The sequence below is a fragment of the Strix aluco genome, chromosome 7, assembly GCF_031877795.1.
Source record: "Strix aluco isolate bStrAlu1 chromosome 7, bStrAlu1.hap1, whole genome shotgun sequence".
NCBI classification, from domain to species: Eukaryota; Metazoa; Chordata; class Aves; order Strigiformes; family Strigidae; genus Strix; species Strix aluco.
The window spans coordinates 359,824-383,052 of NC_133937.1; the positions used below are offsets into that span (position 1 = coordinate 359,824).

Genomic DNA, 23,229 nt, shown 5'->3' on the forward strand with positions numbered 1-23,229 from the left:
AGTGTTTCGTTAGCAGCCACCAAGCGGTGAGCATGCAGGTGGCTGTTCCCCATCACGGGAGAAATGGAGTCTTGGAAACACTCTGGCACAAAGAGATTTTTGTTCTCAAGCGGCTCACAAATGTGTGGTAGCAATAGCCATTGGCTGTGCATGATTATTACTCTTTACAGGGAGATGCTGGAGCTATTCTGATCCAAAACCCGGACTATCAGCACCCTACACCAGGGTCATTTTGGATTTGCTGCCTCCTTTAGCACACCTGCATAGTGCAAATCCCACTCTTTTGATTTAAAAGGCAGTTTTGGAGACCAGCTTGGGAATGTGAACAACAAACACAGCAGGATTGAAGCAAGTATAAATAAAACCCTTAACATATCACAGTCCAGTGTTTAAGCCAGTCCCCTTGTCAAAGGACTTGCCAAAGGATTCTGAGTGGTACACAACAGCTCTGGGTTAGGGAGAAAACTGGGTTTTCCACCCCAAGCGTGGCTGGAGATGGTTTCTGGCTGTTTTGCCAGATAAAAGAGCTTGTCATATTGCACCCCCAGGACCATGTGCTGGAAACGGGAAGCGAAACAATGAAAGGGACCCATCTGCTCCTTTGCTGCTCTGCAAGGGGGAGCTCACCACCTTTGCATAGCAGATGCTCGTGAGGAGGCCACAAGGGATGGTTACAGGTCAGCTCCCACCCCCGAGGACCATGTGCTCTGCTTCCCATGTGTCCTCACTCCAGCAAGGGACAATAGTGCCGTTCACTGACTCCCTCCTTGAGTATCCACCTTCCTGATTTGAGGCAGACCAACCTGACACCGTCCTGGCAGAGCCACCCCGACGTGTCCAACATCACAGGTCTTTTCTGGTGTCAGTGACAGCACCTTGAGGTGGCTGTTCCCCCTCCTTCCTCCACACTACCCAGAGCCACGCCAGGACTGGGGATGCTCCCTCCCAGGGATGGGGGAGCAAGGCAACTCCCCACAGAGAAGGAAAGGCACCCAAAAGAGGACACAGTTCTGCATTTGCAGAGCTGTGGGATCATTTTCCCACTACTGGTCACGATCAGCATATCCAGTGTGCCCTGGAGGACTCTGATGGGCTGGGCAGGCTCAGAGCCCATGGGCTGATCTCCCTCTATGGAGAGGCCACACAGCTCTTACTGGAGCAAGGGCTTGAGGAAGAGATCCATGGACTTTTCATGCCCTTCTGATAAAGAAAAAGGAGCAGGCAAGCTTCCCAGACACTGCGAAAGGCACTAAGTTTCAATATGTGCAGGACATGTCAGTGAGTGGAGCCATCCCAAAGAAAGATGTGGTTTCAGGCCACGGTGATGCGAAAGAAGGAAGCTGCAGAGAAGACCCTGACACTTCATCTTCTCCTTTTCTGGGTAGCAATAAGTGTCATGCACAAGGTATTCATGGACCCAGCAGCAGCGCTCACCTTGCAGACTGGCTCGGTGAGAGCTGGCTGGTGTCGCTGCACGCTGGGAGCACTGTGGAGCCCAGAAAGGGGCTGTGGGAAAGGCACGCTGCTCTGTGCACGTGTTTCAGATGTGTCAGCTTCCTTCAACATCCCTCCAGGACCAAGAGCCAGTGGCACAAGCCCTCAGACCTCTCTGACAAAGAGATTAGAGGTCTGTCTGCTCCATGCTCAGTGCTGCCGGGTAGGCGAAGGCTGCTAACCTCTAGCTAGCTCAAAGGAAAGCTGGGTTGCTTTCTGTGTGCTCACCAGGGGTGGTCTGTGCCTTGCCAGCCAGGGTCCACTTGCAAACAAGGCTGTTGCGTACCAACAACTTGCAGAAGCTGTTGGAAAATGTGGCAATGAACTGTGAGCATGAACAAGCATCTGGACCAATGTCTGCTGCAGTGAGTTGACAAGGAGGAGGTCTAGAAGCTCATTGTGTCTGAGATCATTTGAGGATGGGAATGGGAATCAAGGATGAGGTAAGTTTAAAGGTGGTGTATGGTGGAGACTTCCAAGGCCCCGGCAATGGTGGATGGAGGCTGGGGGAGCTGGGCTTGTGCAGCCAGAGACAAGGAGGTGATCCAACAGCATCTCCCTCTGCCCAAAAGGGTCCTGGAGGCACTGAGGCTGGACTCTGCTCCAAGGGGCACAGCGGGAACCCCAGAAACACCAGCACAAGCTGCAGCATGGAAAAACCCAGCAGGTCCCAAGGAAACAGCCTGTCCCTGTGCAAGTGGGGCATCCCTGCTCACAGTTTCTTGACCATCTGAGTTGACTTCACCCAGAGAAGAAGATACCTAGCAGGGGTAGGGATTAACTCTCTCTCCATGGAGGATCAGTGCATAGAGTGCATTTGTGAAAATAAAGGAAGCCTCTAGTAGATGATGTACCCATCTTGTACTGTTCATTGAGAAATCTGGACCACGTAGCAGATTTCCATCAAACCCCTCCACACATGTGCATCCTTGCAAACCCATGGGATAAAGACTAAACCTGGTCTTTGACAAACCCCCATTATTAACCTTCTGATCTGGGATGGATATTTCTTTGGGTCAGTTTTTCCCTTTGTTTCCCCTGAGTTTTTCCATTTGTGCTACACTCACAGGTAGGACTCATGCTGAGCAAGCAACTTAGCTCCAGAGAGAGGAGTTTGGTTGGGCAGGGAGAATGTCAGGAATAATTCATGCACCAGCCACATGGCCAAGCAATGCACGGCCATGTACAGCAGGGGACACGATTTGCCCTTGTTGTTGCTGGCATTGCATTACCACGGCTAGAGAGCAAGGTGAAACCAGAGGGGCCTCGTCCTGCAAAGCCTGTGGAGGTGGGTGCATATCACCCGGAGCTGAACCACCCTCTTCCCAGTCACTGGTGTGTCGCTGGAGCATGGCTGCAGGAAAGGCAGAGACACGGGGTTTGTTACTGCAATTATTACAAATGGCAAGGTCCAGGGTCAGCTTTTGGGCAGAATCTGGTCATGCTGAATGAGAGGGAACCTCACCAAGCTAAAATCAATGCTGCAGTGAGGGATTGCATTCATCTCTCCCTCTGAACAAATAAATAGCCTAGACAAAAGTCCACCAGTTAAAGTGGTTTTGCTGGAAATTATAGGAATGTACTTTTCTTTGCTCAAATATACCTAAAAATACCTCAGTGAAGTTTTTTTCATGGGACTTGTCATCTTCTTTTGCCCTTCTTGCCTGCAAGTATTATTTTTTAATTTGGTCAGTAAGAGAATGACCTATTTCTGTATGGATAATTTAAAAAAAAAAACAAAACCAAAACAAACAAAAAAACCAAACATGATTTGTTGCTTTTGATTTTCCCTGGAGGTCATAACTGTAGATGAAAATGCCGAGCCGTATTCACGGATACACTGTACACACAGAGGACTTCATGTGGGGGTGCTCCACCTGGCCTTGGTCCAACTAGTCATTTTTGAAGGAATACGATATTCAACTTCTAAACTAGTGAGAAAAACAGAGACAGGACACTGTATGGCAGATTTTCTGCATGCATCTGTGAGCAGAAGCGTTTAACTCAAGGGCGTTAAAGAAATCCCTGCTTCCAGGAAGCGACCAGAGGGTTAACTTTGGCTCTTTCTCGCTCACTTACTGTATTCTTTGAATAATGAAATTAGTTGTTCCATAGTCTTTTGAAGGGCTGAGCTTCGCCTTCTTGCAGAACAATACATGCTGTGCTCTCGATGTGAATGCACTTATGGTGAACTTTGAGCTACACATCTGCTATAAAGAAGTAACTCTTATTCCCAGTTGGCCATTGCTAGCAAAAGATTCAGGCTCCATCTACGCCTCAGCATAGTTTTGTTTGACTCATGTAAGCCTGACATGCGGAGTAGAAGGGTAGAAACTATTTGCAAACCTCGTTAAAAGGCACTGGTGCGCTTAGCGCTTTCACTGGGTGAATGAGAGCTGGAGATGAGCCCTGCAGAAGGTGAGCATGTGACTAATCCGCAGCCCATTACCAGCAAAGCCCCTTAAATTCACACAATAACTTCCCAGCTTTGCTGGGAGGCTGCATGAGGAATTTCCTGGGGATATATTTGGTTGATGCTTCCGAACTGAAACATGTGCTCTGGGCTGATTATAGGTGATTTATGGCAACACGGGTCCTGCAGGCTTCCCTCGGAACACCAGACCTGCACACTTTCTTAACACTCCGCACTGCTGGGGATGAAAGATGCCCAGAATAGGGGGGAGGGCATTTTCACCTCCCTACATTAATGTCTCCAAACTCCAACAGGGACACTAGGAAAGCCTGTAGGCATTTTGTTGTGTTGCAAGGAGCCACAGAAGGGAAATTTGGGGTGTAATCCCACTATGTGTGAATTGTTCCTAATCTCACTTTTAGACCCAGGATCACAGGATGAAACCCTTTGCAGGGAGTGGTGCAATGAAAATACCCCCCCCCCCAATGCTCCCTGTAAGGATACAGCTCTTGTAAAAATTAACCCACTGCTACACACTGATGAGGTGCCAGACCACTAATTGCATCTATCTCTTTCACTGCCTTATGCTCAGGCTGCAGTTTGGAGGGCTGCTCAGAGCACCCTGACCCACAGAGCGGGTCCTGCCCCACTGGGTGTTGGTGGGGTGGGCAGTGGAGCCCATGCAAACTCACATGACCCACAGGCATGTGTGGGATCGCCAGCCCAGACCCAGAGGTGATGGAGGAGAGGGGGCTCTCCCCTTAAATTTCTTTTATTACAGCAGTTCATCTAATCCCTCCTCAATCGCAGTCACTTTGACAGATGGCTCTGTGGGCTACTGAAATAAAACCACGGGAGCAGTGTCACCTCTTGGGCACAGCTGAGGCTTCAGATGCCACATTTCTTCCCTTCATTGGTGGTTAAAAAAAAAGGAAAAGACATTGACACCAGGGAAAGGCAAAACATGGCATCCGGATGCACTGGTCAATGAGTAAGGTGGGCAGGGTGGCTACAGGGGCAGTCCCATGCTTAGTAAGGGTGTCATATGGGATGGGAGTCAGTCTCCTAAGCAGTAGAAAGGAGCTGTGTTTGGTGGGGGGGGAAATGTTGTATTTCCAGTAGTTTCTCTGTGTCCAAAGCCCTTATCTTTATAGAGCAGAAAAGGCAGGACAATGGTGTAGGAAGGCGATTGAAACTGCAAAAGCAGAAGGTGATTTGTGTGGTGGCATCTCACTGGAGACTCTAGTTCCCAAATGGACGTGTTGTTAATTATTGTAGGCAGCATTGATGGAGTCATTTAATACCATCATCGATCTTGTACACCTGGTGGCAAAGCCAGAGGAGGGGCACATTGTGGGGGCGCGGTTCTGCAGGAGGGTGGGCATGACACAGCCAGTGCAACTTGTCCCCTCCTTCTGGAGAAATGAAATACCAGCCAGTCTGGCAGTCTGGGGTAAGACCCTCTGAAAATACACCAGAAAAGTGATTGTCCTCAAGCAAGCAGATCCCACTTGCATGTCTCTGAGGGGTGATTCATGAAGACAGTGCATGTAGGCATGGAGAAAAGACTATACAGCAAAAATCCTTCCACCTACTGATACCACGCATGTCAGTTTAAAAATCTTTCCTCCAGACATCTTGGTTGCTGGGGTGTGCAGACCTAAGGCGTTCCTTTTGGAAGCTGGGTGCATTATACTCTCATGTTGTCCATCAGTGGATGAAACTGAACCCTCACTCCAACCAAGAGGTCTCTCAGGAGGGAGGTGTTATGTGCAACACCCACAAAGGTGCTATTACTAAATGTTGTGCGTTATTATTTTTACTACTAGTACTACTAGTAGTAATAGTAGTGGAGTAATTGCTGTTAACAATAACATTGTGGCCAGTGGGTCAGTGTGGTTGACTCAACAGATGGATGATCGACAGCCATCAAAACATCTAACACTGGTATGTTCTCTGCCGGGTTTCATCGAGGACCTTACGTGCACACCTTCAGCATCACCAGGGAGATGTGTGTGTTTGGGATGATGCATCTCACCTGAAGCGGCCCAGCTCATACCCCAGTAGGTCTCTACCATATGAAGCTTCACAAGAAGATGTGCCCAGTGCTGCCCTAGGGCAGCCCAGCCCATGGTCTGGACAGGCACTGGCAAGGCCCCAGGATGATGGTGGAGCCACATCCTGAGCTGTGCGAGAGGGTGGTGGGGACCTCACCAAGGCCCCATAGAGGCTGCCTACAGCATCCAATCCAGGAGGACGCAGGAGGGACCTGAGAGGAGGTGAACCCCTGGCTGATGGCTTTGCTTGTCTAAGCCCACCACAGAGAAACAAGAAGGGTTGAAACCTTCCTTACCCATGAACAAGGCTCCCACTGGCCGCTATATGTGTCAGGTTACACATGCTGCAGAGATCCTTCCTTTGGAGCAGCATGGTAGGAGCTATCTGCAGGCTCAACCACAAGCTTTTCCACTGTAGCTGCGCTGCCAGGTGAAATGTTTGCAACCAAAAGAAAAGGAGCATCTTCAACAGCTGGGATAGTGAAAAGCCATCTCAGTAGTCTGGGATAATGGAAAGTCGTCTCAGGAGTCTGGGGGTAGTTCTTCAAAAAGAGCCAGTGACTCCTTTGGTGCCAAGTGACACTCAGAAATGCCACCCACATCCTCCAGCCAACTAGAAGTTCTATGGCTTTTGCTTTGGTTTTAGACAAGGTTGGATGTTTATTTCAGTAAACTAATTCCTTGGAAAACAATGTTATTTGCTATATCTTCTCCAGTTTGCAATCCTATGGGCTGCTCTCAGCTGATGACCAAACACTGCTCTACCTGTGAAGCATGTCACTTTGCTGCTCTCTGACCTCAAATCCACCAGCTGATGTGCATGCAGAGGACATGTAGCCACAGTGACTTGACACTCAGTGTGCTCCAGCTCTCAGCATTTACCTAAATATGAATTTTGCCTTGAACAGCACTTCTCTGACTCAAGCCAGCTACTGTCAACACACCAAGTGCTCTATAAATCAGCTGTTTGCGGAGCGTGTTGAAATTACAGAGTTAGCTAAGCTAAGCCATAGCCATGCTAATTAGCTATGCTAAACTAAGCTGAGATGTTTCAAGTCAAGCAGGTCTGTTAGATCATACGGTTTCTCACACCATCTCATTAAGTTTAGCATGAATACAGACAAATTCTTTTTCCTCCTTCTTTTCTCCTAGGGTTGCTGTTGGCTATGGATCAGGCAGGCATTTTGTCCAATATAGAGACTGTCTCATCAGAAATCTTTTTCTCTTCACAAGCCTCATTTTTGACCCTCATCCTCTCAATTAGTCTTCTTGATGCTTGGTGGCACCTCCATCTGCATCAACATCCATCAACACCTGTGGTGGGAGGTGTGCACACAATGAAGTCTTCTTTCCAAAACCGGTCCATGACCACATACTTCTGATCCAAGGACCTATATTTGACTGTGTTGAGTGGAAGTCACAGTGAAGAGAGCAGAAACAGCATTTTCTGCACAGTGCCAGAAGGAACAATCAGTTCAGTCCTCCAAAATCATGGGCCATTACATTTCCCCCAGTTAGTGAAAGATGAGCAGCTTGTGTTCATCCCAGAGAGGTTGCCAGGCTTGACAAGGGGATGTCAAGAAATGGTAAAATTAGGACTTTATTCAGTTACCTGCTTCACTGCTTGATTCACTCCTGGGTCTTTTCTCTAACATGACTGTCTGGAGCTTCAACCACCAGCTTGATAGGCCTTTTTTCATTGCCCTAAAGAGCCCATTGGTATGGAATAATTCCCTCTTTAACTCATGGCAAGGAAACTGCTCCATAATCTTCTTTTGAGAAGCAAAAGAAGCCAACCATCTTGATCCTTTCCTTTTCAGCCTGGATCATTACAGAGATGCTGGCCATGGCAGCAGGGTCCTGTAATCTCCTGAGCATACACGAGAGCGTGCACCCTCTGCTCTGAGGGACTTAGCTCCATGCACAAAGTCATGAGCTGCAGCACGCGCCCCCAAGGGGAGATACCTGAGTTTGAAGGTCAGGATCTGAAGGGGGTCCAGGATCTGAGTTGCTCCAGTTTAAGCAAAGCGACCAAGCGGGTCTTTTTCTCCACTGGAAAAACCACTGGAGATTGCTGCCATGGAAAAGCAGAGTTATCGCCAAACACGGAAATGTTTCCTGATCTGTTTACTAATATTTGGTGCTCCTTTCTGGACAGTGTTCAAACTGAAATCCAACCACACACGTCAGTGACTTCCTGTCCTCCTCCCCACCCTCCACTCCTGCACCCAGGGGAAAATCAGGGATGGGAAGAGCTGGTGAGAGGCGAAGAGAGAGTAGGGTTGCTATTTTCATCTCACAGAAGGGGTCCTAGAGATGCTGGGGCTGGACTCTATTTGGAGGGGCGCAGAGAGAGCACCACAGGCATTTCTCTGCATGTAGCGGTCCCTGGTGCTCTCATGGGCCCAAGGGTTAGCAGCAGCCAGGTCGTGGCAGGAGGGCACGGAAGGGCTTTTCTTGCACAGCCTCTCGGGCCACCTAAGCCTGCACTGGTCTGGTTCTTAATGGAAATAAATAGGATATTACAATTGTCTCATTATTACGGGGATGTTTACAGCTGTCCCAGCCTGTGGGGGAGGGACAGGAGAGCCAGCCAGTTCTCAACTACCGAAAGGTCAGCGTGGCGCATGCAGATACCGTAACTCTTCGACTATACCAGGCATTGAATTGTCTACTTAATTAGTCATCCCCAGTTCAGATTTAAGAACATTAAAATGAGACATGCATATTATTGTTTGCTAATAACAGTCATTATACTAAAAACAAGGCTTCTTGCACAGTCTTCAAAGACATTCACTTTCATTACAGGTTCTTTGGTGTTTGAGGTTTCTTCGGACAAGTTGTGAATTATTAATGTTATCCTATCTGGTTATAAAGCAATGGGATCTGGGGTTTTACTTCCCTGCTCTGCATGAAATCAGAGCTGTGTGTTAAGGAGAGAGAGGTTGGGTGGGAGTGGGAGCAGGAAGGTTCTCAACACGGAGAGGGAGAAAGCCCAAAGAAAGACATAACGCTATCCAAACAGGATGAAAGCCAATGAAAACCCAGCTGTTTCCTGACAGCTGAGTTTTGCCACTGCCCTTCCCAGTTCTGAGTCATGGCAAAGGCTGCTCCTCTTGGTTTGGGCAGCTCTCCTTCTTGGACATGCCCATGGCAGAGGCATACTCTTTCTGTGTTGAAAATGTAAGATATTAATAACTACAAGCATCTGTGGTCTTCCACCATGACAAACCTTGGCTTTCTTCATTTATTCCTCTACAGAGGTATGACCACCCTTCTTCCCCTGCCTTTCCTTCAAATGCTGCTCCATGACTCTGGCACGAGTGCCTGGGACATGCCAGTCTCACCCAAACCAGATGGTAGGTGGGTTTTGGGGAAGTTGGCTGCTCTCAGGAGGCATTTATTTATCTAGCAGCACCCCCAAACTTGTGGATCACCATGCCAGCAAATCCTTGAGTGCACATTTAGAGATGGGTTTGGAGAGAAGAACCTGTCTCAGGGGTGTCACAGCCAACACCCACATCTCCTGAATTTCAAGCCTCCTTGTACAGTCTTATGGGGATTAGAGACCCCTGGAGAGCTCTACCCAGCCATGAAAAATAATATCTCTCTCTCACTGACCTGCCAGTGAATATGCTGGGGGAAATTTTCCATGGAAGACCTACCTAGCAGAGCCCAGGTTCATTGGTTTTGCCCAGGTGTAGAGATATTTCACTTTATCAACTATTTTACAGTAGCATGTGGGAAAGGGAGAGCAGATTTTAGTTAGCGGTTGAGCACAAGGGACCAAGGAACAGTCTCAGGAGCTTGACAAGACAGGTTGGTGTGATGGTAAAGAGAGCAGGACAAACAAAGTAGGTGTCTCAGGGTGTATTCCTGAGAAAGCTCTGCATCAAAACAACCAGAAGCACCAACTGCTGCTCTGCGTCCACTGCGGCTGCATTCAATTGCAGAATCCAAAAGAAAACACATGTGCAACAAAACCATCGAGGTGAAATGAATTCTGCCCAGTCTCAGCTCAGGCATCATTAAACATCCACCAGCAGCACCTCGAAACACACAGCTGGGCTTGTTGATTCTGGCCATAGGGAGGCTGGGGGGGAGTCTGAGAGCAGCCCCCGGCCATGGCACAAGCAGGAATGGAGAACAGGCACCCCATGGGAGAGCAACCGCACGGTGGCCGCCCAAAGCTAGTGCTGATGCTGGGGGTTTGCTCTAGAGACCCACCCAGGTCCCCTCCACTAAGGGAGAAATAGATGGTTTTCAGATAATCTCTCTGAGTTTGCACTTGGGCTTTCTCTAAAAATAAACCAATTAAAAAAAAAAAAAATCTGTATTTGTCTTTCCCCATGAGCAAGATGGGGAAGTTAATAGAAGAGCCAAATAGGACGCCAAGCTCCAGTTACATAATACTTTTGACTTTCGGAACACACACTTGGCCCAAATTAAGCAGAAAAGACAAAACTGCTGATTTTCTTTGCTTTGTTTAATTTTTTAATTCTTTAATTTTTAGGGTTGTTTTTGCTTTTGTTGGTTTTTTGAGTAGAAATCCTGCAATATTTCCTTTCTGAAGCCTTGAGGCACAGTGTGAAATAAGAACTGCAAGATACTTCAAGCTGTTGCCTGCAGTGTTGGGTACCTTGGCCGCCCACCCTGGGGAAGTCAAGACCTCATTTTCAAGCCACTATAGTAACTCATTCCCCACCCTCTCTGACCACTGATTTCCTCCATTTTGCTCCAAAACTGGGGAGTGGGATCCCTTTCACCCATTGGCATCCCAGGGGGTGGAAGGGATTTGGGGGTGTCTTGGTGAAAACCCACCTGCCAGGCTGTCGGGAAGCCACCCATTTCTCCAGCACAAGATCCACTGAGATCTTCTCCTCTCTGGAAATTCTTTCAAGTTCATCAGATTGCAATTTTTAGGTTTTTTTTTCATGGAAATATCTTCTACTGAAAAATTTCTGATCAGTCCTAAATAACACCCCAAATAACACCCCAAAACCAAACTGTACTAACACTGTCTCTGCTTGATCCAAAGGGAGAAAAGCAGGGCAGAGCATCCTGTCCCTGTCCTCTGACTTGTACCCCATGCTGTGACCTGCCTCTGGAGCATTTGAGTCATTTTGTTGGGTCATTGTTTGGGATATCTTTATATTGCCTCTGCTTTTTTGGGGGGGGGTTCCTTTATCACCAGTGACACTTCAGCAAATGCTTCCAGCTTAAACCAGGGCTTGTGTTGGACCAGAACACTGGTTTACATGTCAGAAATAGTCTCTTGCAGCCAGAAAAGGCAGCTACAAAAAATGTGTGGAATAAACTCAAGGGGACATCAACTGAGAAGGAGATGCATGTGCAGTGGAGCAAGGAATCCACCTTAACAGTGACTCTTTAAAAGTCAATATTGATTATTTAATCTCACAAAGAAAAAGAGCTGAGGGGGTTTGCTCTTCCAATGCCACAAGTGGAAATCAATGGCTTTGACTTAACCAAATGAGGGCTTTTTTCAGCCAACTCACGGAGATCACAGGGCGCCTCTAACCATCTTTGGGGCACAGCCCTTGAGTGCCACAGCCCAAGCAGGTGGTGTTTCAGATGCTAAAGCATCTGTCATTTCAGCCAAGGGAGGGGTGGATCCCGCAGGAGGTGACCATCAGAAGGAGCTTGCGCTGTTGTGCATTGAAGATGTCCCTGCCAGGAGATCTGTGTAATGACACTTGGACGAGATGCTTTTGGAGAAACCGCTCTGAGGTCGGAGCAAGGACCCAACTTGTTTCTTGTTCATCCCACTTCAATTTGTTACCAGTATGCCTCCTTATAGGAGCAATTAGTCTGGAGGATGAGGGTTCATAGGGACTGGGGTCTCCATGGGTGGTGTTGGCAGATGAGCTCTGTGCTTCCAAACTTCAACTCTCGCAAACCTTTTTTCTCATTCCAGTATTAGAAGCAGCTGTTTATTGTAGGAAAACTGTGAAGTATTGCAAACATCGCTGTCTTGGGACGGCAGAAAAATTAAACAAGTCCCACAGCATAGATTCAAACTATAAACTGGGAAGTGCTGCCTGAGATCAAAAAGTGGACCACCACAACTGACCAGCACAAGGATGGTGGCTTGCTCGGTGTTTTAGCAAGAGCTTTGCACTTACTTGCTGAAGGATCTGAACTTAGGGCCGGGGTTTCTTCAACTCAACTTCCAGCAACAGTGTTCTCCGCCATAATATTTCTCATACAAGCTGAAAGCTGGCTTTGCAGAGGGCACTGTTTTTGTCTTGCAGATATAGTTGCCATTCTTTTGCAGACACCAGTAATTTGTGCTGTCATCTTGCAAACTTATGTACATGTGCAGTTTAGGTAAGTTTTTGAAGTATATCAGACACGTAAATCTCTCAAGAATCCAGACTTGGGGTTTTCTGTTTTATTTTTAAGATTTAAATTTAAAATATTTACTTGATTAGGTCAAGAGTTAACCTTCAGTCATGCCAAGTGCTTTCTAGTTTGGAGGAATACTTTACAGGTGTGAGCACGCTCTGATTTGCCCCTCCTATCAAGGCATTCATAGGCTCACTTTGATCTGGCACGAAGGACATCCTTCTCTAAGACTTAGCTTGTTGCACAGACCTGCATTACAATCATCGTTCAGCTACTATGACCAAAATGCTCTGAGCTGGGCTTGGTGGGAGGGTTTGGTGGGTTGCAGAAATGCGCAGTAAACACAGCTAGTTCAGACGGGAGGCCAAGGACCTTCTCTTAGATCTCAGCTGAGACCCTCCATGAAATTGAAATGTCATAAGAGGCACCAAACCCCTGTGGGGTTCCTCCAGAATGAAGCTATTTGGAAAGCTCTCCTTGCACCTTCTGTTTTGCAGCGTTAGAGAGGCCCTCTGGTCATTAGCTAGGATGTGTCCTCAGCACATCTACCAGTGTTACCTTGCCTGAAGAGCTTGTAGGTGACAGCCTGAAAACCATGAAGAGCTGCTGGGGGCTGGCCAGGTTTTAAGATGAAGATACCCAACTACGTAAGTACCACAAGGTACCTTCACATGTTTCCCAGAAACTTCACTGCCTGTTTACACTCCTAAAAGGAACTGCTGGCTTCAGGGCTCGTTGGAAAACCTGACCTGAATGATCGTCAGGAGAGAAGATGTCCATCTGAAGTTCACTTTAGCTCAAGTCTATACCTCTGGGCAGATCCATGCTCATCAAACCCATCTCTGCCAGCAAGATGAACAAAGAACAGCTTTTTGCAAGGGAGAATCATTGCCCCACTGGCATCAATACTTTTAGTGTAGCTGCCAGTTTCAATGACTTCAGGTCTCTGGTTTAATAACTTATAGCTCACTGTGTGCATCTCATGTTCTTGTTTATTCCTGGCTGAAATCAGCATTGAGTCGTTACAGAAATTGTTTACTTTGCTGTTGTCAATAGAAACTAAAGGTCAAATAATCAGAACTGAGCCTGTGGATATAACTCAGTATCTGTTTATATTTTTGCTGACGAGTATTAATAAAAATATTTGTTTGGCCAAGGAAGCTCCATAGAGCAAACAAAGGTGGCCATGTAGTTGAAAAATGGAGAAAAATAAGCCAAGCCTCCCCCCCAGCAGAAACCACGGGGACTAGGGAGGCTGTCACCAGTGGTCCTACATGGAACGAAGCCAGGGCTCTTGCAGTAACCTGTGATTCCTTGCAAGACCCGCTCTTCCTCCTCACTACCCACCAGGAGATGGCTCCAATGCTGAGAGGAGTAACCTGTAGCAAAGATGAGCCTCACACTGCCTTGGAGAGCTCTGGCCATATCTGACCAGGAGGCACCATCCATGAAGAGCAGCTGTAATGTCCATGCTGTGACCTGGAAGCTGTGCCCCATGGCACCCCAGAGATGTCAGGGTGCAGATGGGGCAGCAGACATGTTCAAACCCACCCTTGAGCTTCATGTTCATTGCTGGTGAAGCACAGGTGACTTGGAGGAAACCTGGATGTGCCTGCTTTGCTGTCACCAACCTCCCCACTTCAGGAGAGAAGCACCAGGCTGGTACGTACATGTCATACACCTTGGGGCTCAGCCTGCACTCCTGGAAGCAGAATTTGGCTTGGCAGGAAAGCCTCAGGTGGCTTCACAGTCACAGTCAATTTGTAAATCCATCTACACTGAACTAAATGCTACTGTGTATTTTCTACCACAGCTCCCAGTCCTGCAAGGCTGAGGCATCTATTGCAACAGGATCCCCACTATAGTGTCCCGTGATCCCTCCAGTTTCTACTGAAGTATTTGCTGGGCAAAGCTTTATACCTTTAAAAAAATGTCTATGCGGGGTGCATAGTAGCTTTTTAATGACAGACCCATGGAAGGAAAAAGAATACATTTAGGGGCTTTAAAAATAACTGTATCTGGCACAACAACAAATAATTTTGTCTGGCTTCCAAACTTTCCCTTTACAACTGTTTTAGATATAAGGCTTGAGCAAGGCTTTGGGTTTTTTTTTCTTTCATTCTCTTGTGTCAGATTCTAGTTTCAGCAAAGGCACGGTGCTTGTGCACATGTAAATGCAACTCCAACAACAAATGTGCATTGAGCTTGTGTTCAAAATGTTGAAGATCACACGAAGCTAATACTACTTAGAACGGCTCTAGATATTTCAAGATTGTAAGTCATAGCTATATAGGTACCTAGGGAAAAAACTAAAAACACACTGAGGAAAAGATTTCTGTGCAAGTAGAGCAATTTAAACTCAGTGGTTTTCCACTATTTTACCCCATTGGATCTGTACCTCATCGATGAGGTTGCAATGCTGAGCTTTGGCTGCTCAGGCACAGTAAAGAGCTGGATCTCAACTATCTGGTTCAAGGTTTCATAGCCTTGTAGAGCTGAACAGACATCCCTGTGCCTGAGCATAAGATCTCTTAGAGAGGTGCTTCTAATACTCTTGGGTTTGACCAACAACCAATACTCTTTGGTATGACCTCTGCAGCAAGGCAGTGTGAAGTTTCTAGCTGCAAGCGTTCACACCATCAGGGAAACAGCAGTGCAGTTCCTCCAGGACAGGACTATGGCTTTTTCCCATCTCCCACCAACAAATACCTATCCTTCTCATTGACTACCCCCTCTTCCTTGGCGAAGAAGTTGAGGTAGGGGAGGAAAAAGCATCTGTAGAGTCAAAAGAGAATTTTGTTAGAAGTTTGAACCCTCTCACTCTGCCTTGTCCCATCTCTGCCATACCATGCCCCATGTCCCAAATACTCTGCACCAAAGCCTCTTCCTTCCTTCTATGAGTTGGATTAGAAAAGAGAGGCTCTGGTATTATGGAAAAGTCTTTGTGATGCTTGGACAATGACTGAGAGCACTGTATCATCAATAATTAAAGCCCACTTGTTTCTTTACCTGAAGTGCTGAGATTGTTTTGTTGAGTCTTTGTTAGTGTCAGCCATGAGCAGTATGTCTAAAACAAGGACTCATGCAAAAATGGAATGAAACTTGCATCAAGTTGGGACAAAAAAGAGGGCGAGGTCTCGTTTTTAAGTCATCTGCTCAGTACCTTGTGTGGGTTCAGAGGGGGCAAAGCTGTGAGATACTTCAATAGCATAACGACTTCTGATTCGTTAGCATGGGGCTGTGAGTAATTCTGAAACCCTCACCTCTGAAGTGGAGCCAAATGGCAGCAAGTGAATCACCCAGAAGATGGAGACCTTTTCTGCTGGCAAAATAAACCGTGCAAATTGCACACATTTCTTTGCTTATTCAGCATTTTTGATGCAAGTGGCTTTTATCTTGTCAATATTGCTTACCCATTCAGTTCATGAATGATTGGATTGTGAAATATCCTGTAGTTCTTTTACTCAGAAACTTAATAACATAAGTTTTCTGAAACAGAATACGTTCTTACACTTTCACACACGTTTGGGGCTTTTGTTTTTCCATCCTTGAATCTCTGAACTCTGGGCTTCATCATTAAATGTTTATCTTGAATCAGGACGTAAAGCAGAAATCACTCATGCACGATGCCTTGCTCATTACATCCGTCTTCACAAGGGAACATCTCTTTGATTTCCTGTGTCAGAAGAACACGAAAATGGCTGTATTGGCACAAATCCACTAAGCCCAGGATCCTCTCTTGAACTCTGGCCAAAAACCTGGGGAAGGGCGTAAGAATAAGAAAAACATGCAGGGAAATTTCACCTGGGTGCTCTCTCAGCTTCTGGTACTTTGCTGCTCAGGGATTTTATAATATAGGTTGTTTTGGAAGCAATCAGTACCCTTGAACGAATTCCTCATTCATTAACTTGTTCATCGCCCTTTCAAACTCATAAAAACTCCTCACATCCCCAAAACCATGCACCAGGGAACACCGCAGGGGAAACGTGTCCTGAGAGCGACACCTTCCTCTTGTCCAACCTGAACCTACCTCCAGCTGAAGTTAGTGCCATCTGATACACTCTAACTTTTTATAGCACAAGAGGTCATGTACAACCAGACAGATCTGGCTTGTACAGTCCCTCCTGCAGAAGCCATTCCAGATCTTTCATCCTCCCCAACGCTTTCCCAGCTCTGTTGTATCCCTTCTGAGATGGGAAGACTGAAACCGCACCTAGCATCCAAGACACAGGAGTGTGGTGGATTTGTGCTGTAGCATCGTGAGGCTCTCTTTTCCCCTCCTGGTAAAGCCCTACAGTCTTCTGGCTTTTTTGACACTCCTGAGCGATGGACTGGTGCTTTCATAGGACCGTCCGTCAAAATGTTGGGATCTCATTCTGGAGTTCTCCAGCCAGAGCCCATCATATCATACGTGGCATTTTTGGGTTATTTTTCTCTTTGTGCTTCATTTTGCACCCAGTTAGAGAATCTGCAGTTCTTCACCATTGTCCCTCAGCTTTACCATCCTGCAAAACGGAGCATCAGCAGCAAGATTCCTCTTTTCCAGGTTGCTAACAAATGCGTTGAAAAGCCTGGATTTCAGTAATTCAGTTTCCTGTGCTGCAGCTTGTGCCAGTGCCTCTGGGGCTCTCGCTGTGCCCCTCAGAGCAGAGTCCCACTCCAAATACCAAACCTCTCTAGAAATACCTACATCCTCACTGAGATACATCCTCACTGATACGAGAGGCTTCTGGTGTCCCTGGGCATGGCATGGTCTTCCCACACCTGGGGGTGGAAATGGGGATCAGGGCACCTCCAGCTGTCTTTCAAACATTGCCTAAGTCCTGAGGAATGAGCCTGGAGCTCTGAAAATCTGCAATGACAGGGAAATAATTTGGTTTGCCTTTTCACGGAGGCAGAAAGCCAGTGTTTTACCCTAGTTAATGAACTAAAATGCAAATAAGGTAAATATCCTCATTTTTGTAGGATCCCTTCTATTTTACATCAGGGGCAGTTTGGTTTCCATCCCTCAGACGACTATAAACCTGTTAAGACTAAAATAACTGAAGGAGCACCAATCCGGGCAGATTTAGCCAGTATTTCATAGCTAGTGTGCTGAAGCAGATATGTCCCTGTATCCAATACTGGACAGTGAAACATTTGTGGTAGTGTCTCCAGGTTTAACCACTTTATTATTGTGCTTTTCTGGAAACATGCCTGGTAAGATGCTGAAGTTCAGCAAATGCAAGCTGAAATCCTAGTACTTTTTCATTCATTAGCCACTGCTCCATGCTCAAGGAAAGGCATTTTTGCAGAGAGGCTTTTTGAAAACCTAAGAAAAAGCAAATGCAACACAGGAAAAGCCTGTTCAGCTTGACCTCTGCTCAAAATTTTTGAGGTCCCAGGAGGTCCTAACATCTCCAGTGACTTCATCAGGGGCTCATCTGCCTCCTCTGGCAGGACAGTTGCCAGCCATGTGTGCCAGCCCAGGAAACCCTCTTCCCTTTGGTGAGGCTCCCATCCATTTTGTGACATGCTCTTTCCCCAGGCGTAAAGTCCTGCCTCCAGTCCCACCTGTCCTGCCACAGGGACTTGGACAGCTGGAAGAAGAGGAAGGATTCAGCCCGGGTGCCCCTACTTCAAAAGGCTGTTACAGGGATTTCTTAATTAACCTTACACCCCACTTAAAATATGTAAAACAATGTGCAAGTGCCAAGGCTGTTCCCTGTTGAGGGACAGCTGGTTTGCATAAGATATTGTTTCTTTTTCATGTGTGGACATATGGGTTGTGTTAACGTTTTGGCACATGTGTAGAAGTGGATGAATGTTTCTTTCTACTGCCTCCTTCTACTGGTGCCGACGTTGAAGATCATTTCTATGGGTGTGCTGGTTTGGATGGAGACTAACCATAGGTTTAATAGAGCAAGCCGGAGACCCTGGGCCAGTGCACTTCATGAACATGAATTTTGCATTCCCTCGCTGCCATGGGAGCACCCACCTGGGGACCGCTGGCCTGCCTGGGAATTTAGCCATGGGGATGTGCTTGGGAGGCCAGCCTCAGGAGGGAGGGAGGGTTGTGTCTGGAAATGGGCACAAGGCTGCAGCAGGACCTGACTCTTATTCAGCCTGTGCATTGGACCTCCTCATCAGGACAGGTTAATTACTTTTTTCCAGATAATATGTCACTTACCCTGATGCTTATGTTATTTATAAGTGAGCTCTAATTCAGTGTTCCTACAGTGGACACCACTCTATGAAATGATTTAGAGAACATGCTCTGAAACATTGGCCTAAATAAATCTTCAAAGTTATATATATACAATTTTTATTACAGTTGCAGAAGCTGTTTTGTCTGTCCAGAAATTCTGATCTTGTGGCGGATGTGAACTGAGTCTGAGATGAGCATTTACTATCACACATAATTTCTTGCTAGGTTGTCACTGGAAGATGCACAATACCTGGCCATCCTGCAGAGCAACTCCATCTTCTATGCTGCATCCCAGAACAATTCAAGCACGACCATAGTGCAGCTCAAGGTATAGAAGCTTCATGCAGGGACCAACACTAGATAAAATAAATTTAGAAAATGCATACAAGAATACTTTTTTAGATTTTAAAATTTAATTGAAATCACATTTTTAAAAGAGAAAAAAAAAGGTCATCTTCTTATTTACCTCTGCACTTTGAGGCTCTATGGTTTGACCTGGTCCAAGTCTTTTGCAGCCAGCAGGAAGAGAGATTCCATAAGCAGAATCCAAAAGGCTTTTATGTTTTACCAGTTTTGTCACCTTATCAAACAACAAAGGGTTTGTAAGTTGCAATTTACAGGGAAGATGTTTCCAAGATGTCTGAAGGTGGGAAGGATCAAGGGGAATTTATTGTTCCTGTATCTCCCAACACTTGTTAACTCTCTTGTCTTCTGCTGTTTCAAATACTGTTATTTTGTTAAAAAACCCAAAACCAACCCACACACACACGAAAACCCAAACAAAAAAAAGCCCCCTAAACTTTTCCATGACCCAGCACCCCAGCTGGTCCCGTGCCATTGTCCTTAAGCACTACAGCCTGGATGGGTGGGTGGTCGCTCCTGCCCAGGAGGGAGGGCCTGACCCCTGTCCACATGGAGCTCACCTTGCCTGCCTACCCACAAAAAAACCAAACCCCAGTGCTGTGCCTAAGGGTGAAGGAAGAACAACTTAGGGGCTGGAAAACTCCTCCCCTGTACTGGAGCAACTCTGTCCTATGCCATCTTTTACTTGGGCTGGTTTCCACCCAGATCTCCATGGATAGGAGCTGCAGCAAAAGACCTCACTCCAATATACCTTCTGTGAGCAGCAAGAAGTTAGTTTGCAGCCCCAATCTGCATGTTCTTCTATTTGTCTCTTGAGGAAAGTTTCCAGGAGAATTGCAAAGGAGTGTAAATAATGTGAAAGTTACCTTTGAAGAAATGTGCGGAAGAACGAATAGTCTTATTCTTCAGCTGCTCACTGAAACATTTCGTAGGGAATACAACAAAAGATGTGAATTTCACAAAGAAGAGAACAGAATTTGCTGAAGAACAAACTGATTGAGGAACAGAAAGGACCTAAACTGATACTAGCTTACCTAGACTAAATAGAAAACCTCCCCTTGTGCCAGTAATACATCTGCCAAAGCTTGTATAGAAGCCATAAAGGAATAAAAAAATATTAAGCAAGTAACATAACAAGATTTCTGTGTCTATCTACACCTAGGAAGATTATGACTATGCATCTTGTATTTCCACTCCATCTCCCTGTGTCATGGGAATGGATGAATTTGTACCTGCATGATGTTTTCACATAAGTGCTACAGGTTTTGGGGAACTCACCCAAGAAATTCCTCACCTTGTTGCCTTATGTCAAGTGAGCTTTAATGGGAGCATCAGGATTTGAGGACCTCTGAGAAAATGGTGTCTACAGTATTTTCCTGAGGAGCAGTGGACTCGGCCTCAATTTTAAAACATCAACAACATTATCTCTCAGACCAAAAGCCATCCTTTCATGGGAATTGGTGATTGCTCCTGTGACCTCTGCCAGTCTCACAAGAATGAGATGAAGACAGTGAGCATTGCCCAGTTGCCCAAAACCCCTCAGTCTTGCATGGTCCTGCCACTCAGCAGCCATCAAGGTAAGGAAGCAGCAAGATCCTGTATCTGAGATAGTTACAGCCTATTGCAATCATCTCCAGGACACCCATGAGCCTGCAGGCAAGCCAGGTGGGAACATGAACAGTTGGCTGGTCAAGAGCCAGTGATGACACTGATGGGCATAGCTGGTGGCCAGGTGCAAATCAGTCCTGCAGACTCAGGAGCACGGAACAGTCCCTCACGCACAAGCTGCATCCCAAGGACCACCGGGACAACACAAACTTGCAACTATTGAGTATGACCTGCAGGACTGCTGCCATAAAAGGGAGGCAGGAGATCTTTGGCAAACAGATGTAGAGACAAACAAAGAGGGAAGGAAGGGTTAGAGACATTGCTTCTGTCTGTGGCATTACAGGAGATGCCAATTTTATGCAGACTGTTCTGAATGCCTTTGAAGAACAGAGGACTTTTCCCACACTTGATCCAAACAGACATGGAAGATGCTCCTTTTGCAGTAAGCAGATACCTGCATCTCCTTGGGAAGTCCATCAAACCACATCCATGGGAACTGACAAATGTGGACAGCCCTCAGGAACAAGCACAAAATCCTCTCCACCAAAGTCAGGCACCAAAACCAAGTGAAAAAAAACCATGAAGGCAGTAACATACTTCACTCCCAGCCTTCAGGTCTCTTGGTGGGTTGACCCTGACTGGATGTCAGGTGCCCACCAAAGCCACTCTATCACTCCCCTCCTCAGGTGGACAGGGGACAGAAAATATAATGACAGGCTTTTGGGTGGAGATAAGGACAGGGAGAGATCGCTCACCAATTACCGACAGACAAACAGGCAAACTTGGGAAAAGTAACTTAATTTATTGCCAATCAAATCAGAGTACGATAATGAGAAAATAAAAACTAAATCTTAAAACACCTTCCCCCCACCCCTCCCTTCTTCCTGGGCTCAGGTTTGCCCCCGATTTCTCCTCCGCCTTCACCTCTGCGGCGTGGGTTGGGGGGCAGGGGATGGTGGTTGTGGTCAGTTCATCACCCCTTGTTTCTGCCGCTCCTTCCTCCTCAGGGGAGGACTCCTCACACTCTTCCCCTGCTCCAGTGTGGAGTCCCTCCCACAGCAGACAGTCCTCCATGAACTTCTCCAATGTGAGTCCTTCCCACAGGCTGCAGCTCTTCATGAACTGCTCCAGCATGGGTCCCCCGTGGGGTCACAAGTCCTGCCAGGGAACCTGCTCCAGCGTGGGCTCCTCTCTCCACAGGTCCACAGGTCCTGCCAGGAGCCTGATCCAGCGTGGGCGTCCCACGGGGTCACACCCTCCTTCGGGCACATCCCCCTGCTCCAGCGTGGGGTCCTCCACGGGCTGCAGGTGGCATCTGCTCCACCAGTGACCTCCACGGGCTGCAGAGGGACAGGCTGCCTCACCATGGTCTTCACCACGGGCTGCAGGGGAGTCTCTGCTCCGGCACCTGGAGCACCTCCTCCCCCTCATTCTCCACTGACCTTGGTGTCTGCAGAGTTGTTTCTCTCACACAGTCTCACTCCTCTCTCCGTCTGCAATTGCTATTGTGCAGCAACGTTTTCCCCTTCTTTAATATGTAATCACAGAGGTGTTACCACCATCGCTGGTGGGCTTGGCCTTGGCCAGCAGCAGGTCTATCTTGGAGCCAGCTGGCATCAGCTCTATCACACATAGGGGAAGTTTCTAACAGCTTCTCACAGGAGCCACCCCTGTAGCCCCTCAACTACTAAAACTTTACTGCACAAACCCAATACAGTTCCCCACCAAGCAGCCTCACCAGTGCCAGAAACAGAGGCAGGGAAAGGATAATGCCCTATTCCAACCCACCAGTGCAAATCAGGAGGGTGGTGCTGAAATAGTTCTGGAGAAGCTTGGCAGAGGTAACTCCATCATAACCTACGCTCACATAGAAACCCTAGTCCAACAGGTGCAGAAGGTGCCATCTCCCAGGGCTTTGCCAAAGGTTTGGACAGATAGGCACAAGAAAGGACTTCTTTGTACTTCAAAAAAACCCAGCCTGTGGTGAGACTTTATGGCAGGTCCTGGAGATACTGGCTTTACAGAACCCTTCAAAGACAAATACACCAATGCTCCAAAGCACAGCCACACAAGAAGTTTTTCAGAAAGGCTCCAAGGCCACATGGTCATAACCTGCTCCAGGGTAGGAGGACACCTTCACCAGCTGCTTGAGCAAGAAAACTCAAAGCTCATGTCTCACGCTTCATCTGAAGTTAGGAGAAGAGGCAGCAGCAGGCTCTCTCAAATCCTCTGCAAGGCATTAGCCAGGACTGGGTCAGCACTCGATACATCATGCATGAGACCAGCACAAAGTCTTTGGGAAGGGCAGAAGAGTGAGCTCAGCAGAGAAAGGCACTACTCACCATGGAGGACCATGTGGCAGAGCATTCTGACTCAATGGAGACGGCTTTGTTGTCTTCACTCCACCCAGTAAAAGCAGGAGAGGGGCTGACTGCAGCTGTTACTGATAGAGTGAGGGAAAGGACGCCAGCCTTGCCCGGCTGTGCACAAGGACACCCTGGTGAGATTGCCCATGAGGCATCTCTTCGGCAAGACTGCCTTGCTCTTTAAGTGTGGCAGACAGGGGCTGCTATGAACTTTTGTAATACAAGGCCTAAACAACATTTCAATCTTTATGCTATTTAGCACGGGCCTTATTGCATAATAAACTAGAGACAGGCATAATGCATGACCAGCATATGTCAATGAGGCAGGGAAATGTAGAAAAGTTTCTGGCACACATGCTCAGCTGCTATGCATTG

The 23,229-nt window shown here is 47.2% G+C and overlaps 1 long non-coding RNA gene across 1 annotated transcript; it reads right to left on the reverse strand.

The window, feature by feature from the left end:
* Positions 1 to 15,994: 15,994 nt before the first annotated feature.
* On the reverse strand, positions 15,995 to 19,068 carry LOC141925703 (uncharacterized). The gene is made up of 3 exons (XR_012623913.1): positions 18,984 to 19,068; positions 18,768 to 18,873; positions 15,995 to 16,006 (listed from the first exon to the last, which is right to left on the reverse strand). It is a non-coding gene; the product is annotated as an uncharacterized LOC141925703 (long non-coding RNA).
* Between the last annotated feature and the right edge of the window lie 4,161 nt (positions 19,069 to 23,229).